This window comes from Ochotona curzoniae, unplaced genomic scaffold (genome assembly GCF_017591425.1).
Source record: "Ochotona curzoniae isolate NIBS_2020 unplaced genomic scaffold, NIBS_Ocur_1.0 patch153, whole genome shotgun sequence".
In the NCBI taxonomy this organism is placed as follows: domain Eukaryota; kingdom Metazoa; phylum Chordata; class Mammalia; order Lagomorpha; family Ochotonidae; genus Ochotona; species Ochotona curzoniae.
In genome coordinates this window covers 259,199-278,577 of record NW_024466699.1, presented here as the reverse complement: position 1 = coordinate 278,577, position 19,379 = coordinate 259,199, and positions in this window count along the sequence as shown.

Here is a 19,379-nt window from a genome sequence, read left to right as displayed (position 1 = left end):
CTCTCTGCTTGTGACTTGGGGAAGCAGTCGAGGACAGCCCAAGGCCATCGGACCCTGCATCTGCATGGGAGACCCAGAAGAGCTCCTGGCTTCGCATCGGCACAGTACCAGCCGTTGCACTCACTGTTGAGGTAAATCATTGGACGGAGGATCTTTCTCTCTGTCTTTCCTCCTCTCTGTATGTCAGCCTTTCCACTAAAAATAATAAAGAAATCTTAAAAACGGGGGGGGGTGGGAAGAGGAAGTAGGAGATAATGCAGCAAAGCCAGGATGATCAGAGATGTGCGGCAGGCCTGCAGGTGCTCCCGGTAGAGATGCTTCCCCCAACCCCCGGCCTCCCAAGGAGCCTTGATGAGAGGATTCTGGCCTGACAACTGAGATAATGAACTCGTGCTGCTGAAATCTCCAAAAGCAGAAATATGTTTATGATCGCCTTAGAAACTTGCATTTGAGACTCTCCACATTTTAAACAACGTTATGTTAGCCTGGATTAGTGTTTTCTTTTTAAAAGAAATGACACATCCCTATTCCAGTTGACCAGCACTTTGCATTTAAATTTTCAGAAAGTATATGCATCAAAAAGGAACCCAATAAGAAACTGCTGAGGAAGTTTTTTATTCTTGTTTTGTTTTGTTGATGTTTTTGTGACAGAACTATCTCCACAGGATGGGCAAAGCTAGTATCATTTCTCATTAGGATAAAAAAAAGTAGAGTCACCCGTGCAAGATAGAAGTTGCTGTTAGGAGGCAAGAAATGGCCAAAATGATACTGCATCAGGGGTACAGTTGCTGGTAGGAACAATGTCTCGGATTTGTGAGCATCTCCCCCTTAACAGGTGCCAGTGTAGACAGCTAGGCAGGAGGCCCAGGCAATGGATCTTACCTGGTCAGCCGTCCAGACCACACGGTACAGGCAAAGGGAGAATAATGGCAAACCAGCACACTGTGAGCTGAAAAGTAACAACTTCCATGACTTCAGCCAAATATAATAATTTTTACAATTTGTATTTCAAAGTCTGGTTGCAGAAAGTTTCAGAATTGGGTCAGAAACTCACTGATGATAGATCACTAGATCTGCAAAGTCTCCCCCTTTCTCTCGTTGATCAAAGACAGCTGAAGTGTTATTTTTTAGAAGATATATCACTTATTGACAAGATTTGTGTCACATTAACCACCACCAATATTATCATTGCCAAGGAAAATGAAAGCATCGTATTTGTCTTAATTATTCATATTCTGGATTATGGGACTCCTGATTCAGGAAGGAGATACCTATAATATAACAGTGCAAAACTGAGGTGAGAAAAACAGGAAGAAAAGGCAATTATCATATTTCCTTATTTCCAGGCATGCAAATTCAGAACCTAACTAAACCTTCCCATTATGGATAATACCTCCAAACTCTATTCTTTGTCTTTCAAAGCTCTTATTATCTTGAAGTTCAAGTTGAACATTCATCATGGCCCCAGAGGCAAAACCAAACCAAAGTTAAGTAAAGTAAAATACTACTTTGGAGCTCATGGCCTTAGCAATCAAATCGTCTCCTTCCTTCTTGATTTGCTTATTTTTGAATATAAAGAAATGATCCAAATTTTCACAATAACTCCACAGATTTTCTTCTAGCATTAATATATATATATATATATATATATATTTATATATATTTTTAAAGCCACTCAAAGCTAGTGAAATGAAAAGAATTACAAGATAAGTAGCCAAAACCAAGCTCTGGTGTCATTTACTACTGACCTACAGTGTAACTTTGATTCAGGAAAGGAAGTCTTCCAAACTCTCCAAGCATACCCATTGATTAGATGAAAATGTTAAGTTAGAGTGCCGACTTCCAACTACCTAACAGAATATTTGTTAGCACTTTTTGATGTTGTTGACACTCCGGAACTTAGTATTTATAAATAAAAAATAGTGGTTAACATTTGTTTACCGCTTTTAAGCATATTAAATAGTTCTCAAGAGAAGAGAGGAAGTAGGATTGTTGATTTATTTTTTAATACCTTCAAAATCGGGAGTTCTACCTGCCTTGAGATTTTCCACTGTTCCATTTGGTAAATATTAATGGACCAGTATGCTTGCCCTAGTTTCCTAAAACACAAGCTAGCTTAGATGGGTTAGGTTTATTTTCATTTGATGTGTTAACCCCTCGATACTTGTAGGCTATTAACTTGAGGCTTACACTAAAGAGCAGAGACTATGAATAGAAAGCCTTGCTCCATACTGGCTGTTATTTCTTCAATATGTTCCAAAACCCAGAGGCCAAATGGATGTCCTCATTTTGAGAAAAGGTTACCATGAATTTTTGGTCTGATGGAAATTTAACCTCAGAACAATTTAAATAATTGACTTCTATAGCTACATTTTGTTTTGAAAAGCTTGAGAAAGTTGAAAGTGTTCTCAATTGCATATTCCTAAGGTTTCCTGAGTGAATGCACTTCCAGTTCCTTCAGAGCTTATAATATTTTCATGCTATTAAGCTAATAGACTCCAAAATGGTGTAAGGGAAATACTTCCTTCTTAAAAGAGTCTTTAGGGTGATCAAACATGACTTCCTGCTAAAATGACAACTGATTCGTTTATTTTTACACAAAACAAACTACGTGTAAAAAAGCAACTGAGACTGTCATATTTTCTCATCAGAAATCTACAGTGAAAATCAGGATATACATAGCTTAAAACATCATTTGGCACATCCAGTAGACAGCTGAGGCTCCATCATTTTTCACAATAAGCCCAGAAATACGCACATTGCATTAGTGGACTATGTGACAAATAGAGTTTTATAAGGCTAGGGGATCTGCTCATTGCCTGTGTTTCGTAAAATATGGAAATGAGCATCAAGCAGGATAACTTACGTAATCTTTAAATGATGAAAAAAAATTAAAGAATCTTTAACACTCAATGTGGATATGTTTAACACCCTCTATACAGACAACCTTGGACTGAAACAATTTAGCTTCATATATGCATGATCAGAATTTGTGTTCCAGAGGTATTTCTCAGACTGAACCTAAAGAAAATTTGCTGCATAGTTAAGGCTTCTTATAATAAAGGATGCATGTTTATCACTAAATGAATTAAATTTTCTCACTGGAATCATGCCTGACATTGACCAGCGTGATACAGAGGTGAGCCTGTTGTGACAAACATGTCTTGAATCCTCTGTAGAGAGGGTCAGCATCATGTGCTCAAGCATCACGCACAGTCTGTGCAGTTTGACTAAGTCACTACTGGAGTTGTTGGAAGATCTGAATAAATGAGCTCTAAACTCAGTCTATTTCATTTTAATATCTTTTTTACGCCATTAAAACAGTAATGCCTACCTATAACTCTATATGTCTTAACACTCCTCCTCTCTAACTACAAAATGAGTGAATAGATCACTTCAGGAAGGGAACAAATCCGTTTCTTATGCAATAGAGTAGGTTCAAAATCCTCTTACTGTGTTTGATCATCAAAGGACCTGCTATGTTAAAAGAAAGTCAAAACTGAAAGATGGAAAATATGTGGAACTGTCGTTATGCAACACTAAGTAATAAATGAGATTCCTGTGAATATTTCACAGTTCCATAGATTGTCCAAGACGCTCCACTCAAATATGATAAATAAACTAACATTATTAGTCCTTGGGGTTTATTTTCTGTTGAGGACCACAAAGCTAGGAAACACAAGTTGACAACAGAACTGCCAACAGCAATCCACACAAGATGAGCGTAATGAGTTGCAGTGATCACAACATCCTCTCATGACTTGCTTGCCTACACCCTGGTGTGTCATCTCAGAACACACGTGCAGAGATAGAGAAACCAGGGCTTGGTGGTGAGTTGGCTCCTTTCTTTCCAACACAGATGTTTGGCAGCACTCAGGAGACGGCTTTGCGCTAATACTGCGCCACGTTTATTTTTGTGTTTATCTTCAAATATATCTAACTGGTTTGAAGCCATGAATTTTTTACCCATAATCACAATTACAGCTCTGGGTGACATTGTAGATGTTTTGCTATGTTTCTAAAAAGGTGGAGAATTTTGCTTTTGGGAATTGGTGAGTGAATATAATGATTCTAGAATCAGCAGTATGCATCATAAAGAATCCAAATCAATATTTTTATGGTGGAAGTTGATGTGTTTGTTGCTGTTTATGTTTGCTGCTGTTTCTGTTTTTGTTTTTGTCCCAAGTTAAAAAAAAACAGCTAACATTTGCAAAAATGGCTGAAAAATATAAATGTACAAGTGCTTTCAAAACATAACAGGAAGTTACAAATTTGAGAATCCACACAGCAAATACTCTTATTTGATAGAAAATAAATCACAGTATTGAGGCCTCCAAAGACCCAGACAAATGGATTCTTCTTGAATACCCAATGTGTTTCCAGAGTGACTTGAGACTTGGAAGAACAAAACAACAAAGAAATAATCTGAGAATTGATTTTTAAAAATCATAAAATTTAGGTATCCAGATCCTTTCGCACTACAAGGACTTTAAATAGACACATTTCGAACGCCTTCGACAAATATCTTTAATGCTAAGTGAAGCCAACCTGTGCCACATGAGCGCTGTGTAGCACATGTTGGCCATATTATTAAGACCTGTCTCTTTCCTGAGTTTCTGGCAGGAAAAAAACAGGCATCACAAATGTTGAGTGGATCGTCTAAGAATTCAAAGTTAGTAATACTAAATGGGTATATAAAATGCCAAAAGATTTACTCTGAACAGTTTTATTGAAATCTTCCCAACCTATTTAACCACCTTAGCCATTCAACTATAAAAAAAAAAATGTGCCTCAGTGTCCAGCACTGTTTAGAATATTGTATGCATCCCAATTTAATAAATTAATGAAGAAACAGAAAGCAGAAGTGACATAAAAATTCAGGAAGCATTTGAGTAATTAGTGGGAGCTGATGTCATCATTAGAATACCTTTCAACCTAGAAATCTTACTGTGCTTTTCCTTATGATTTTCTATAGTTAATTGGCACAACTTTGGAAAATCATAAAGGAACTTCAAAGAACTCTGAGTGAAAAAAATACATATTATATATATATGTGTGTGTGTGATTCAATCAGAATTTATTTCACACTATTTAGACAATTCGCAACTTTCTTTTTTCTTTCTGATTTCTGACATGAAATTTTGTCTGAATTGAAATTGTTGGACACCTGTTTTCTTCTGAATTTTAACTTTTCCTGGTTTCTATGTTACTATTAAAGATCATGTCTAAAGTGTGTAGTTATCCAAAGGAGAAATAAGTACAGTTGAATCTGAATGCTACTTTATTATTTACAGATTTCCTTATGTATACATGTGTATTCAGTTATAGAAAGATTTGTGTGTATGTGTGTGTGTGTTTCATTCTCTTTCCCTTCATTTATTTTCCTATAGAGCACTATAAGTGAGCAAAACCAAAATTTTGAAACAGAAAAATCAGGAATCTTTGAGGATAAAGTGTGATTTTTGACCTTCCTATTTCTTTGAAGTACTCTCAGTTCAGGAGGGCTTCCACAGGTAACTCATCTATCCACTGGTACAAAGTTGCACATTAATGCTAGCATTGGTAATTTTAACTAGCTCATGAATGTTTTAACCTTTTTCATTTAGTTAACAAATGACTTAACCCAAAAAATGTGGCTAATAAAAGGAAAAGTCAGAGAATAAAAGGGTGTATCAGAAATTATAACAGCCCAATTCCATCAGAAAAGATACTTTCACACTGAAACAAAACTATGAAATAAAAAGATACCTGTTGAGCCTGGCGTGATAGCGTAATAGTTAAAGTCCTCACCTTGCAAGTGTTGGGATCCCATATGGGCACCAGTTCTAATCCCAGCGGCCCTGCTTCCCATCCAGCTCCCTGCTTGTGGCCTGGGAAAGCAGTCAAGGACGGCCCAAAGCCGTTGTGCTCCCTTGGGAGTGAACCATCGGACGGAATATCTTCCTCTCTGTCTCTCCTCCTCCTCTGTATATCTGCCTTTCCAATAAAAATAAATAAATCTTAAAAAAAAAAAGATATCTGTTGAAACTTTTGAGGTTGAACAATTTTACATTTTTGAAGAATCCTAGTTTTCAAGCTTTTACACTGAAGTTTCAGGATAATTCCTCTTGCAATTTCTGGAGCCTGATATGAATCACTTTATATACCAAAGAAACAGGGAAAACTAAAACAGGAATTTGTCAAATATATTAGAAACTATAGAAATTTTCAGGATATGCATCAGTCTAAAGAGTCCAGAAAATTTGTTTTCAAAAGTAACTGCTTACAAGAGAACATTTTCCTTCCTAAATCACCAAGAACCAACTTTATTGGATCAGTTGAAGCAGCTCTTCATTTTTTTTTTTTATCCTGGCTGATCAGAATTTCATTAAGCTGTTCTTTAATACTCCATGACTTTGTTTGCTCTGGATTTACATTACTCAACCATTTCCCTTAAGCTTAATTAAGTTTATTTGTTCATGCTTCAAGTCCTTTTCTCAGCTCTGCAACAAAAGCAGGTAAAATCAAGGGACACACATTCATCTGTAAAGCTGTCAGTCCATCATAACTTGAATATTGATCTTGGGGGAAGTTGTGATGTTCCCTGGGTGAGCATGTCAAGCTTGTTGACAGAGAGCCCTCTACTTAATTGAACATGATGTCTGTATGGGAAGCAGTGAAATATGTCAGTGATGTATACATTTCCATTCCCACTGTGTGTGCAGTGGAGGGCACCGTTATTCCATCGCGTGCTGACCAGAGTCCATTTGCCTTGTCATACTGCTTCAGTACTTTGTCTTTTAAAGACCTGGGAACAATACAGTTATTCAACCAAAAAATGATTATGCATTAAAAAAAAACTTGAAGCATGAAAAGTAAGGTGGGGATCATCATAAGTGATTTGCCACATGAGTAATAACTTTAATTTGGTCACTAAACTTGCAGGGCCATTTTACTCATCTGTAATATGGGAATAATGATCATCCTTGCTGTCATTAACTACTTCTCAGCAGTGTTGTAAAGATTCATTTATGGTCATTAGTGGCTTTTCAACTGAAAAGTGCAGTGTAAATGCTAGTTTCTAAAGCCTAGCCCTTTCTGGCTGGAGCTGGCTTTGTCTCTAATTATCATGTAAGATGCTATATGAGAAATCAGATTTTGCTTGGATAATAGCAAAAAATATTTTATATAATTTTGAAAGAAAATAAGAAACAATTCTCAATATTGCAACAAAAATGAAACAAGAGGTTAGCTATATTAACTTAGCAAACATTATCTAAATAATTACTTTGTCATTTATTACTATGTGATGGAAAAAAAATAATAGCTTTGAACCTAAGAAATTGCATTTTATTGCACCAATCAATTATAAAAATTAGCCTGAAACCTTTCCATCTTGTAATGTATGTAAAAATATTCTACGGCAATATTTTGTAGTCTGATTTTCCAAGTTTTCATTTTGTTCAAATAGGCATTCAAATGACTGGTCATGATGGTCTCTGGTTATTTCATATCTGGCAAAATAATACAGTGCAGATATACATATGAATAAAAAACAGAGATAATTGTCAAACTGATAATCATTAGCATTGCTCTGCTACCAAGTAACTGAGTGGTTCTTAAGAAATGATAACATCCAAGCTGCCTTCCTTCTTGCTCCTTTTATGATTGAGGGAAAACCAGTGGAATGTTGGGTCTGCCTGTCACTTTAGCTGAGTGAATATGTCCTTACAACTTTTCTCCTACTTCCGTGAAGAGTGGTGGCTTACTTCAATTATTGTGTTTAGGAGATTTGTCTAGTAGAAGGTCCTTAGGTCACTGGGTGTGGCCTTGGAGGTAGCTTTTGAAAACAAGTCAGTTATATAAACCCAGGATGGCATCACTTCCCTCTGCTTCCTGCCTTGCCACACGGTCTTCTTACAGATATTCTGACACTCATCACCTTCATCACATACTAGAAGAATGGAGCCACCCATTCCTGGGCTGTGCACCTCCTTTCCTAACTTCCTCCTCTTTTTTTATTTTTGATAATTTTTACATATTTGATTAGGGTGCGAAGGGTCAAGGGCTAGAGGAAAGTGGGTGAGACCATTGTTTTGACATTCTCTTTTTTCCTTCCTGTATCTGGTAGAAAGGGAGCAATAAGAGGAAAAGCCACACCCAGCCTCCCACCTATCCCAGGGTGATGTGGCGCATGCTCCGAGAGTCCTGCTCAAGTGGTTTTGACAGTTTGTTTTGAATTGCTGCTGATCTTGCCACTCCAGTCTCGATAAAATCTCTCTAGACTCCACCGGCTGACATAGTCCACCTTAGAGTTTTCGTTTGCCCGGGTATTCTCTACCAACTCTGCTGGGGTAATTGATTGATTTGTTCTGTCCTCCGTCCTCTGTTATGGTGCCATGTGTCCTCTGCAGGCTAGAGTGTACTGCCATATTCTCCATTTAACTTCCTCCTCTTGCGCATTCATTCTAGCAGCAAAAGCTGACCAATAAAGTTGTCATAATAAAATACCCAAAGCAAAATGTTTTGTAAAGGGAAAAAAAAAATGTTTATTTGGCTCACAGTTCTGAAGGCAAAACTCTAGAGGTATCATCTGTTGATGGTGTTCTTGCTGGCAGATTCCCAAGGTGGGGCAGAGCAACACACACCCAGAGATAAGAGAGGCGCCTGTCTCATTTCAGTTATGCTTCATAGACACAAATTTCTTCATTCCTCAAAGAGTTCTACACCCATCATTGTAATTAGTGAGGGAGAGACAACTGAAGGCCCACTAATTTTTTTCTGCTCTGTGTATTAATACCATTATCTCTACCCCAGAATCTTTATGACCAAACATTTCTAAGACAAAAAGGGAGGTTAGAGACCTTAGCAAAACTAGCTGTACGGGTAGCAGCTCTAACATCAGACTCAAGGCTAGTTTGCCAGTTAATGAAGAATTCCAATGACTGATGGCCACACATTTGCCTTGCCTGTCATTTCCACATCTCCTTGCAAATCAAAACCTAGTGGAAGATGAAAGTATAGCAGAGAACAGTAAGTCAATATCTATTAAGGGCCAAAAGAGTAGAAATTAGATAAAAATGAAAGATTCTGAGCGGAAACCTGGTTCTAAATTCAAAGCTCTCAAACTTGTTAGGAAGGACCATATTTCCAATTATTGCTTCAATCAGCTTTAATATGAAAGATCCCCCCTTCTTTTATAAACCTACACCATATACCCAACAATGCTGCTACACACACTCACACATTTGCCCCTATATTAACAAAGAAAAAGAGACTTTGAGGGAATAGAAAAAGCAAATGGATTTTTTTTTTTTAAAGTAGACAAGTGGAAGGCAAGAGGTCCGGGTCATCTGTAGTACTAATGAATATTAGACAAAAGTTTAAGACAAAAATAAAGAATCATGAGGTTCTTTTAGCCAATCTTTCAGGGAGAAAGAAAAACGAAGTAATTTGAAAATAAGCATAAAAATCAAGAAGTAATTTTCCTGATTTTCATGCTTGGATTTAAATTTAACTTTTAAAATTTTCCCTGCTCTAATAGTTTTGACATTTCAAAAAAGGAAAGAACTTTTACAAAGTACACTCTTTCTTATTGCCTTTCCGGCACCCTTTGTGTTCCACTGAATGTCATAATGCCATTAAGTCCCTCACAGACATGCAATTGCATCCACTTACTGCGGGTTCTTAAAGCAGTCAGTGTTTCAGGCAGCACAAGGCAGAACAGGAGGATGGGAGAGGAGAGTTCACACCCTTACTCTTCAATGTTAATATTACATCATTACGAAAATAATTCTCAATTAGTATGGTATTCACCTTGATTTAATTCTTACGAGACCCTCTCTTGAAAATTTTCACCCGTAAAATACATTCTTTTCATTGGTAATATGTTTAAAAATTAATACCTGAAAAATAGCATTTTATCATATTGCTTTCATTATATGACACAAGCAACTCTGTTGCTAGGCAACTAGCTTTTAGAAAAGCGCATACTTTATAATAGATTACTTTAGAGGCACTTTTTCAAAACAAATAGAACACAGTTATCTGAAAGCATCTTCTGAAAATCTATGTGGAAAATGCTTTTAAAAAAATTATCTCCCAAAACAAGGAAATGGTCCTGCTTTCAACATTCACATTGACAAATCTTAAATTTCTTCTTGTAAGTATCCAAATTGGTCATGAGAATGTTCATGGTAGATTATTCAGTGTGTTTATTTTTCAATCAAATACTTGTATGGTAAAGAGAAATATAATTATTTAAAGGAACAAGAATTATTATAATTATTTAGAAAAACCGAACTAAAAGCAAAAAATACACTTAAATGAATTTAATTGGTACTACCTCAATGCTGTCTACTGGTTTCCTAACTGCTCATTTATATACAGAAATGATTGTCCACCTTAAAAGAAATGACTCGCAATGACTAGCGCCAGTCAGAACCATTTAATTGAGCCTTGGGGGATAATTGCATTGGGTGGAAGTTTAGAATGTGTAACATCTAAAGTCTACTGTAAATTTAAGTTCCTATGTTGCACTTCATTCTTTAATGAAATACTTTAAATTGCAAAATGTTATAGCAAAGAAATTCTATGAAATACAGAAGACTATTAGAAAAGTTTTATCATTCTTTATTTTAAACCTAGGAACGGATGGTTTTGCTGTGTTTCAATACAAACAGAGCAGATTTCATACATTCTTTAGGTACAGTTCCAAGAGACAGGCAGAACTAGCTCCATCCTTCCTCCACTTCAGGCCCCCTCCCCCACTGTCTTCCATCAGGTTTTACAGATACATAATTTTAATCCAGTCTATATTCACATTAATATTTGGATAAGCATCTTAGAATTTATTTATATTTTGTATTAACTGGATTATTTATTTTTGTTTTTGTTTTTATTTTTCTCTTCACCAAATTAATATATCCATTGTATATCACAGAATCCTAGCTTTATAGCTGACTTCTATAAAGTCAATGTTATAATGTAAACATTCTCGCCTGTATATGCATTTTGGAAATATATTACTTGGTAAATGAGTGGCAGCCCACCACATGGTTATAAGCATGATTTACTTAGTGATTCACTCATATCTAAATTTTTCCACCAATTTTTCATTATTGTAAATAATACTTCAATGCATGTCCTTCTTCATAAATTATGATTCATATCACTGGAAATTTCTTTAGGCTGTCTTGCTGGAAGTAAATTTACTGAGTTAAGAAGTATACATTAAGTCTAAACCTACATATTTCCATACTGTTTTTCAGGAAGACTATAAAGGAATTTATTTACTTGAAAAATTTTTTAAAAAGTCCAAAAGGCAAGTATACAAAGGTCCATATAATCTTATTGAGTATATTTTAAGCAACGTTTTGACATTTGAAAAGGAAGGAATAAATTGCATTTTATGATTTTACTAAAATTTAATATAATTTTTCTTATACTTGGATCCATCCTTGTTTTTTTTTTTCCTTTTGTGAATTTGAAGCCTTGAACTATTTTTCAGTGAAAATATTCATACTTTCTCTTTTCTGGTAAATTCCATGGGTTTTTAGATCATGCATACATCTTAGAGCTAGGATCAACTTGGGGTCTTCTCAGTGAAAATGAAATGAAGATTTGAAGACATTTTAGGCTTTTCTATAACTTAAGCAAAGGACAACTGTCTGTCCAGCCATCGTTGTGGTTCCAAGCCCCCTTTACATGCCACCAATATCTCATTTTCAGTTCTGCTGATGGAGACACTCTCATTCTCCACTTGCCAGTTGGGGGATAACTATGATAAGACTAGGAGAAGTCAGAACCAGGAGGCAAAAGTGTTTCAGTGCCTCAATCTCCAATGGAAATACTGCTGCCCCACACAGAGTCGCACCCTCTTTCAGTTGAAAACTAACCTTCTTGACTTTTGAAGTTTCACAGATACTGGCTCTATTCTGGAGCAGTTTTGGCTATTTCACTGATGCACCGCCCATCTTTCATTCCCGATCAAAACTCATCTCTCCTATCTTCCAGTCTACACAAAGGTAAACCTCAGTGTGCACTTGACCTTGTGTCTCCTATAGCTAAGCTCTCTAACAACACAGTCGTCTAAAAGTGGGAAGGTGTTATGACTTCTTGTCCTATTTGACCCTGTGACAACCATTCACCCTCATTTTATGATAATCATATTGTAGATCCACTATGAGGTCTTAAAGTTAATCTCTCTTAACTCAGTAATATTTTTAACATCTTAAAAAATCATGTGAGAGGCATAGCTACAGAGATGCAAACAGGCAGCAATAGCGCAGACCCTTTGTTTCATTTGCTAAATGCCTACAGTGAGCATTGCAGAGCCAATACCTGGGAATTTCACCCAGGTAAACCACATAAAAAGAATCCCAGTTGCTGGGGGCCATCATCATTGCCTCCCTAAGTTAAGTCTGCAGAAGGTACTAATCAGAGCCAGGTATCAAATCTAAGAATTTTCAGGAAAAACATGAACATCTTAACCAGTGTTTTAAACCATTCAGCAAAATGCCTAAACTCCTCGTAACATTTTAAGAGAGAAAAATAATGAATGGGATTTTGAAAAAAATTTCAAATGCTTTATGTTCTTGCCTCTAACATATTATGCTAACTTTTGCTAAATTTTAAGTTTAATAGACAATGGTCCCAGTTTTCCCACGGGCTTTCAGTTGCTTAAGAAAACAATGAGAGAAATAAATGGATATATAATAGAGAAGTAAGCTCAGTTCTGCTAAGAACAGTGTGATTGACCATGACCAGAACAGTTGAGAACTGTATTAAGCTATATGTAATTGTTGCCTTAAAAAACATCACAGTATCGCTTCTTGGCTTTTTGTCTAAGATCAAGTGTAGAAAATACCACAGCAAGCATTTCAAACTATTTGATTGGAGGAGCTATACTCGAATTCTCTCTGCAAAAGTCTGTTATATGGCTTGAAGACACATATTCTTCATAACTTGTCCAGATATTTCTAATGTGCATTTAATTTTGAAAACCACACGCTTTGTTATTTTAAATGGTATCAAGTAATGTTATCGACTTGTGCTAGTACTTGAGAATTGCTGTATCTCTATGCCATTTTTATTGAAATAACTAATTTCTAGTTATACATTAATAGCCTTGCTGCCCATCAAAGTTCCTCTTATAGAAGACTGTTTATCATAAATCTCACAAAGTTTTGTTACTCAGCAAGCATTATTTGAATGTCACTTTATCCTGGATTTCCTGCTCATTACACCTGGTTTTTTTTTTTTAATTTTAGATCATGTGCTTTCCTCCTTGAGGTACTTACCCTATTATGTTTCCATCAGCAAGACATATCTCCAACAATTTTGTTTCCTGTGAACATCCAGGTAGTATGATTTCCATGGCCTTGGATGTCAGAGGGCATCTTTCCCCTGGCCTTGCGAATACACGATTGCTGGGCCTTAATCCTTTATAGCTGGTGATATTGCTGTATCGATTTTGACCCTTAGTGATCACACAAATAAAACCTACACAAACTTAATCATGTACTTTGCAAATAATCTGTCCTCCCTGTTGGATATGTGAGATGACTTTTTTTTTAACTAGATTTTTTTGAGTTTGCTATTCTTTCTGATCTGATATCTCAAATCTATCTTCAAATCTGAAAATTTTTACATGCTTAATTGAGATTACTTCTTCCCCACCTGTTTATATCCTTTTTAAATTCTGATTCAGCATATCAGTATATTGCTTCTTCTGATTTCTTATTCAATATCCCTCAAATCTTTCTTTCCAAATACATCTTTTTTTTCCTGCAAAATTCAGTTAAATGATTAATATCTCCTTAATGTAAAAAGTATATTCTTATTCTCTGCCTTTTTGCTGCTGATCCAGGACTCATAAAATTATGTTTTCATGAGTGATAGTGGTGATAAGAGCATCTTCTGTTATGATGTTTGATCTTGGTCTCTGGTACCTTCATTTCTGGTACAAGAATTTTACAAATAATTGGAATTTCCAGAGTGATACAAACATCTGTTGTGTGTTAAATGAGAAGACTGCTAGCTGCGGTCCATAGACAACTTCAGGATAGGAGTTTTTGTGAAAAACCAGAGTATATGTGATGGCCTAAAAAGTTTAACCACATCCATTAACCATTAAGGAGGGTGAGCTAAACAGCAATGGCCAGTAATTGAATCAGCCATGCTTAGGTATGAAATTTACACTAAAACTCTACGTGATGGGTTTCTGAGAGGTAGCAAGTAGGTGAATGCATTTGTTTCCTGGGAGCTTGCTATGTCCAACTCCATTGTCCTAAAGAGAACACTCAAGGCCCTCTCAGATTTTACCTGATAGAATTCTTATGGCTGCACATCTCTAACTGAAAACTGGTAACGTGGCTAAAATGTTTCCCTCAGTGCTGCAATTTATTGTTAGAAGCTCCAGAAGGAGTTCCTGGGAAGCCCCACGCTATGGCCAGCTCAGATAGGAATGTGACCTAGAAGGCCACCAGCCCTTGGGACTGTTTTCTGAGTGTTGGAGGCAATCTTGTGACAGTGAACTCACACTTGACCTGTGGAAATGAGTTAATATGAGTAGCCAACATCAAAGTCTGATAAAATTGCAGTAAACCCAGATGTTGCTTGCAGAAAATGTGAAAATCATTTGGTGTGGAAGCCCATACATTTTATGAAAGAAGTGTGAGAAACAGTTTTCTCCTATGCCTACTTTAAATTTTACCATAATAATTTTTACATGAAGGTTTTATTTGATGATTTTAGATTTCCTTCTTTTGCATGTTAATATTCCATATTTTATTTGTGAAAAAGACTGGACATTCTATTTCAACCCCCTAATCCTTTTAGTGATTCTGTTTAAATGTATCCACCCTGCCATTTGTGCTGTTGAATTTTCCTAAGGTCATTCTATGGATGCATTCAAGTTTAATTGCCATGCCTTGTTTGGTTTTGAATCATGAATTTAACAGATGTGTTGACTCTATTATGATTTACAAGTATGTCCCTAATAAAACCCAGATGCACGCATGCCCTGGTTGTTGCCCAAGCCAAGTCTAAGAAAAGCATTACCTGCAAACAAATAATTCATGTTTGGCTATTGAGAAAGCATACCAATTACTCTTGTGAATGCTTACATTTAATTTTTGGTAAGTTTTTCAGTAATCAACAGCAACATAAAGCAATAATCACTGAAAAACTTTCAGATTTGGGTAACACAGAACAAAGGTATTGTGAATAAAATTTGATGCATTGAGGTAAACATCCTACCATTTTAGAATATTTTATAATCAAGGATTCAACACTTTATTCAAACCATTTTTAAATCAATATTCCACAATTAACAGCTCTTCTGAAAAATGACTTTAAGAATTTGCATGAAGAATATTGCTTATGTAGATGAGCTTGTTTATTTGCATTTGTAATTGAAAGTTAATATTCTACAAGTACTATCTTCCCCTTTGTGTAATGGTTAAGAATAGTGTGTTCATGGAAACAGACCTAGATTAATATTCAAGATGCAGTACTTACTGGTCCGTGTAACCAGTAACAAGCACCTAACCCCTCTGAAACTCAACCACTTCATCTATAAAAGCAGAAATAATAAATTATTTTTAATGTGCTGTTGTGTGGATTTCTAAGACAATGTCTGTCAGCACTTGTCAAAATCCCTAGCATTTAAAAAGAGTTCAGTTGGCAGTAAGTCTCTTTATTATAGAACAAATATTAATGGGATCTACCACTCAAGATCACGTACAAAATACTGTAAACAGTTGCAAGTGAAAACACATCACCAACAGGTATATCAATCAAAGTGCTCAATGTGCTAAGAAAAGTTTTAAGCCAGTAAATGATTTTTTTATTCTTCTAAAGGAACAATTATTTAAAATTTTGAGCAATACTTACTTTTGCACTTATTTAAAAGGCAGAAACATGAGACAGATAGACAGAGACAGAGATAGCCACTGACAAAAAGACACAGTTGCCGTTGGGACTGCAACCACTGAGGCTGAGTCAAGCCAAAGCCATCTGCTTGCAGCTCAATCCAGAGCTGCCTTGTGGTTTGCAGAGACCTGACTCCTTGAATCATCTGCATCACAGTGTGAGGTTAGTAGGAAGATGAAATGAGAGCTGAGCAAGACAGGAATCTAGGTTCTCTGATAGCAGGTGACCCACCCAGTATCTTGATGACCACAGCAAACATTTGCTCCAGGGCAATTTTCTATCAAAATTAAAATATAACAAAATAGAATGACACATTTCGCTAGGTCTTTCATATCTCTTGGGAAATTTTACTTATATTCTTTTCTATCCACAAATGGCCACAATCTACTAAATTTAAAGAAAGTTTGGAAATAGTTTTATTTTTGTAATTTGCTAGCACTTAGAAAGAAGTATCTAAATCCAAAAATATGGTGTTCTCAGAGACAAAATTCTAGAATCATAAGTTTTTATTTCATTTCCTCATTGTCTCATATTTATTTTAAATTGTTAATGCAAGAAATGGACAGAAATAAGTATCTGTGGGTGAAAACATCATGGTACATTGAATACACATACTAGGGTTCCTAAGCTTTCACTATCTCCTATCTTCCTTCCTTAGTTTACTCGATTGAGAGAAGAGCAGGCAATACAAAATCCATAAACACAAGGAGAAGCAAGGTCTTGTATCTCCCCTACAGATGACATGCTGACATTTGGTCTTTTCTTGAGGAATTTCTTTTCCAGAACCACAGACTCCAAAACAAAAGTAACTACCACTGGAACAGAGCTCCCAGGTAGGGGAGTCCACTTTGCCATCATCAACATTCACCAAAAGACATGATATAAGAAACTTCATGGTAGAGAACCATCAGCGCTGCAGATCTACCAGGAACTTGGAATCAAGCTGAATAGACATTTCTTGGCCCCAACTTCAATTCATACTGACTGGGGAGAACCTGGGAAGTCATTGATTGCTGCCTGGCTCCTGACTACATTTTTAATGTGCACATGCTGTCTTCCATCGCCCTGCCGTCAGTGATTGCTTCACTGCACATTGCTGAACTGATCCAGTTTGGGAGGTTTTACAGCAACTCCTCCAACCAGTTTTGAGGGCATTCTATGACATGAGGAAGAATGGTTCATATATTGCTGAAAGTTAAATCAAATAATATTGACTTATCAAAGTAACAAAACAGAGGTAGAAATTTCACCTGCAAAGTTGAACCAATTTTTTAATTAGAATGGAAAAATCATTTTAAAAATATATGATAAGTAAAGTTTATATACCTTTTCAAAATGTTTGGCTATGCAGAGAAAAAATGAATAGTGGAAATAGACTTCTTATCTCTGGAAAACACATTTGTTAGGCTTAGAAACAAGATATAAATTATGTATACCATTGCTGCAAAGAAAAATGTACAATTGTTGCTTGAAAATTTTAATAGACTGTAAATAAATTATAGGTAATATGAGTTGATTACCTAAGAAGTTTGGGGAGATTTTAAAGTATAGGTGATAAATAGAGCTAAAGTAGGCCATGTTTTGACAATTTGTCCAATACAAAGAGGAGAATCACACAGAAAGAGAAAAGGGAAAGGATGGGGAAACACAATAACATTGTTTAAAAGTAATTTCCAAAGGAAAACTACACAAACAATAAGTGAGTATGAATTAAAGTTACAATTTTCATGTAATCTGTGCCAAGTAATCTAACACTTTGTCTTTAAAGGAGAAACTAAAAAATTGGAAATTGATTTTAGGGAACTAAAAATTACACAAAGCAATGCAAAGAGCTTAAAAGGCACAGCAAATGTATAAAAGGCACGAGCTGTTGGCATCCTGCCCTCCTAGCACGCTCTCGTTTCACAATTAAGTGGTACAATCATAATGATGGTATCTAGAACTGTCATAATCTAGACCAAGCTGCCATATGGCCCCCATCATGACATTGTGCCTATAAAGGAAAGCTACACAAGTCACAATATTTTAATTTCACAGTGTAATGGCACAATCCCTAGGAGAGAGGAATGAACAGAGCAGAAAACAGAAAATAAAGATGACTGCTGAAAACGGTTAGAGACAGGCAACAAAAGCTGAAATGCAGAGGAACAGAGCTACTGAATCCTGACACTTGGAGAATGATGAATATTCTTTTCTGCATCCTTTGCTGGACAAAGTCTGCAATTGGGACCATTAATCACGACTTGATTACAGAATCTCATGAACCTTAAAGAGACATCAAGAAAGGATCAGAATCACATTTATAGTTCTTTTGGAAGACACGGCCTTTGGATGTCATTTCTGTTGAGAGATATCCACTGCAATTTATCTTTAAATCTGTGTTGTTTAGAAGCTGACATTTAGATTTTCTTAATAAATATAAATCGCATTTCATTTTGACAGTTATCACATTAGCTTTTCCAGAAATATTTTTCAATTATTGATTAGGTTTCAACAGAAGAAAAGCCAAGTTTTCTGTATCTATGTCCAGATTTTAGTGCATAGTACGCTTGTGTTTTGTATTTTTCTTGCTTGAAACAATTTATATTGAATCTTTGAAGATCTAGCATATTTATCCTTTTAAAGTTTTTCACTTCTTATCTTATCATATCATCCATGTTATAAAATTTCAGTAAGAAATGAGAATTTCAATTTGTGTCTTCTGTTTCACAGAGGCATAAACACAAAGACATATTACACACTTTTAAGCAAAGCATCAAATAAAGCAATATTTTGAACGCCCTGATAGCACATCAAGATTGAATATTTCATTGTGGGAAAAAAGCATTATAATTCAGCATTAAAAAATCTTTATCCTTTTCCTGTTGTATCATGTTGGGCAAGATGTTTAACTTTTCTGTGTATATTTTTTCTTTGATATAAAGCTATGCCATCTTTTGTCTGTTGTAGTTGTGGAACAGTAATGAAATTCATGTGAGATAACAAAAATGCACTTGGAAAAACAAGCACAAGGTTACTGCTATGTTATGAAACTTACTATACACTGAAGACTGTAGAGCCGTCCTCTCTAAAAGAAAACATAAGGCAAGAATTCAAGTTTGTGTTGACCCATGGTCTGCTTGAATGTACCACTGAGGCCTCAGAACTGGAACTTTGATCTAAGAAAACCTATTTCACCATTTTGTTTGTTCCTTCATTACATATCTGAGTTCCTGCTTAGAAATTGTGTTATCTTTGGAAAATATTCTATTCATAATAACAAATTGCTTCTTTGTATGCATGGAAGACCCAGATACAATTCCTTTGTATCTAGTGCCAGAATCTTTCAAATAAAGCACAGTCCTCAGTTACTGCCAGCAAGTAGGACACACCAGAAGAAAGTGCCTTACCACCATTGAGCTGGTCCTTTAGATTAGAAATATCTCATCTTCTAGTCATGATGTATGTAACTTAACAATGACCTT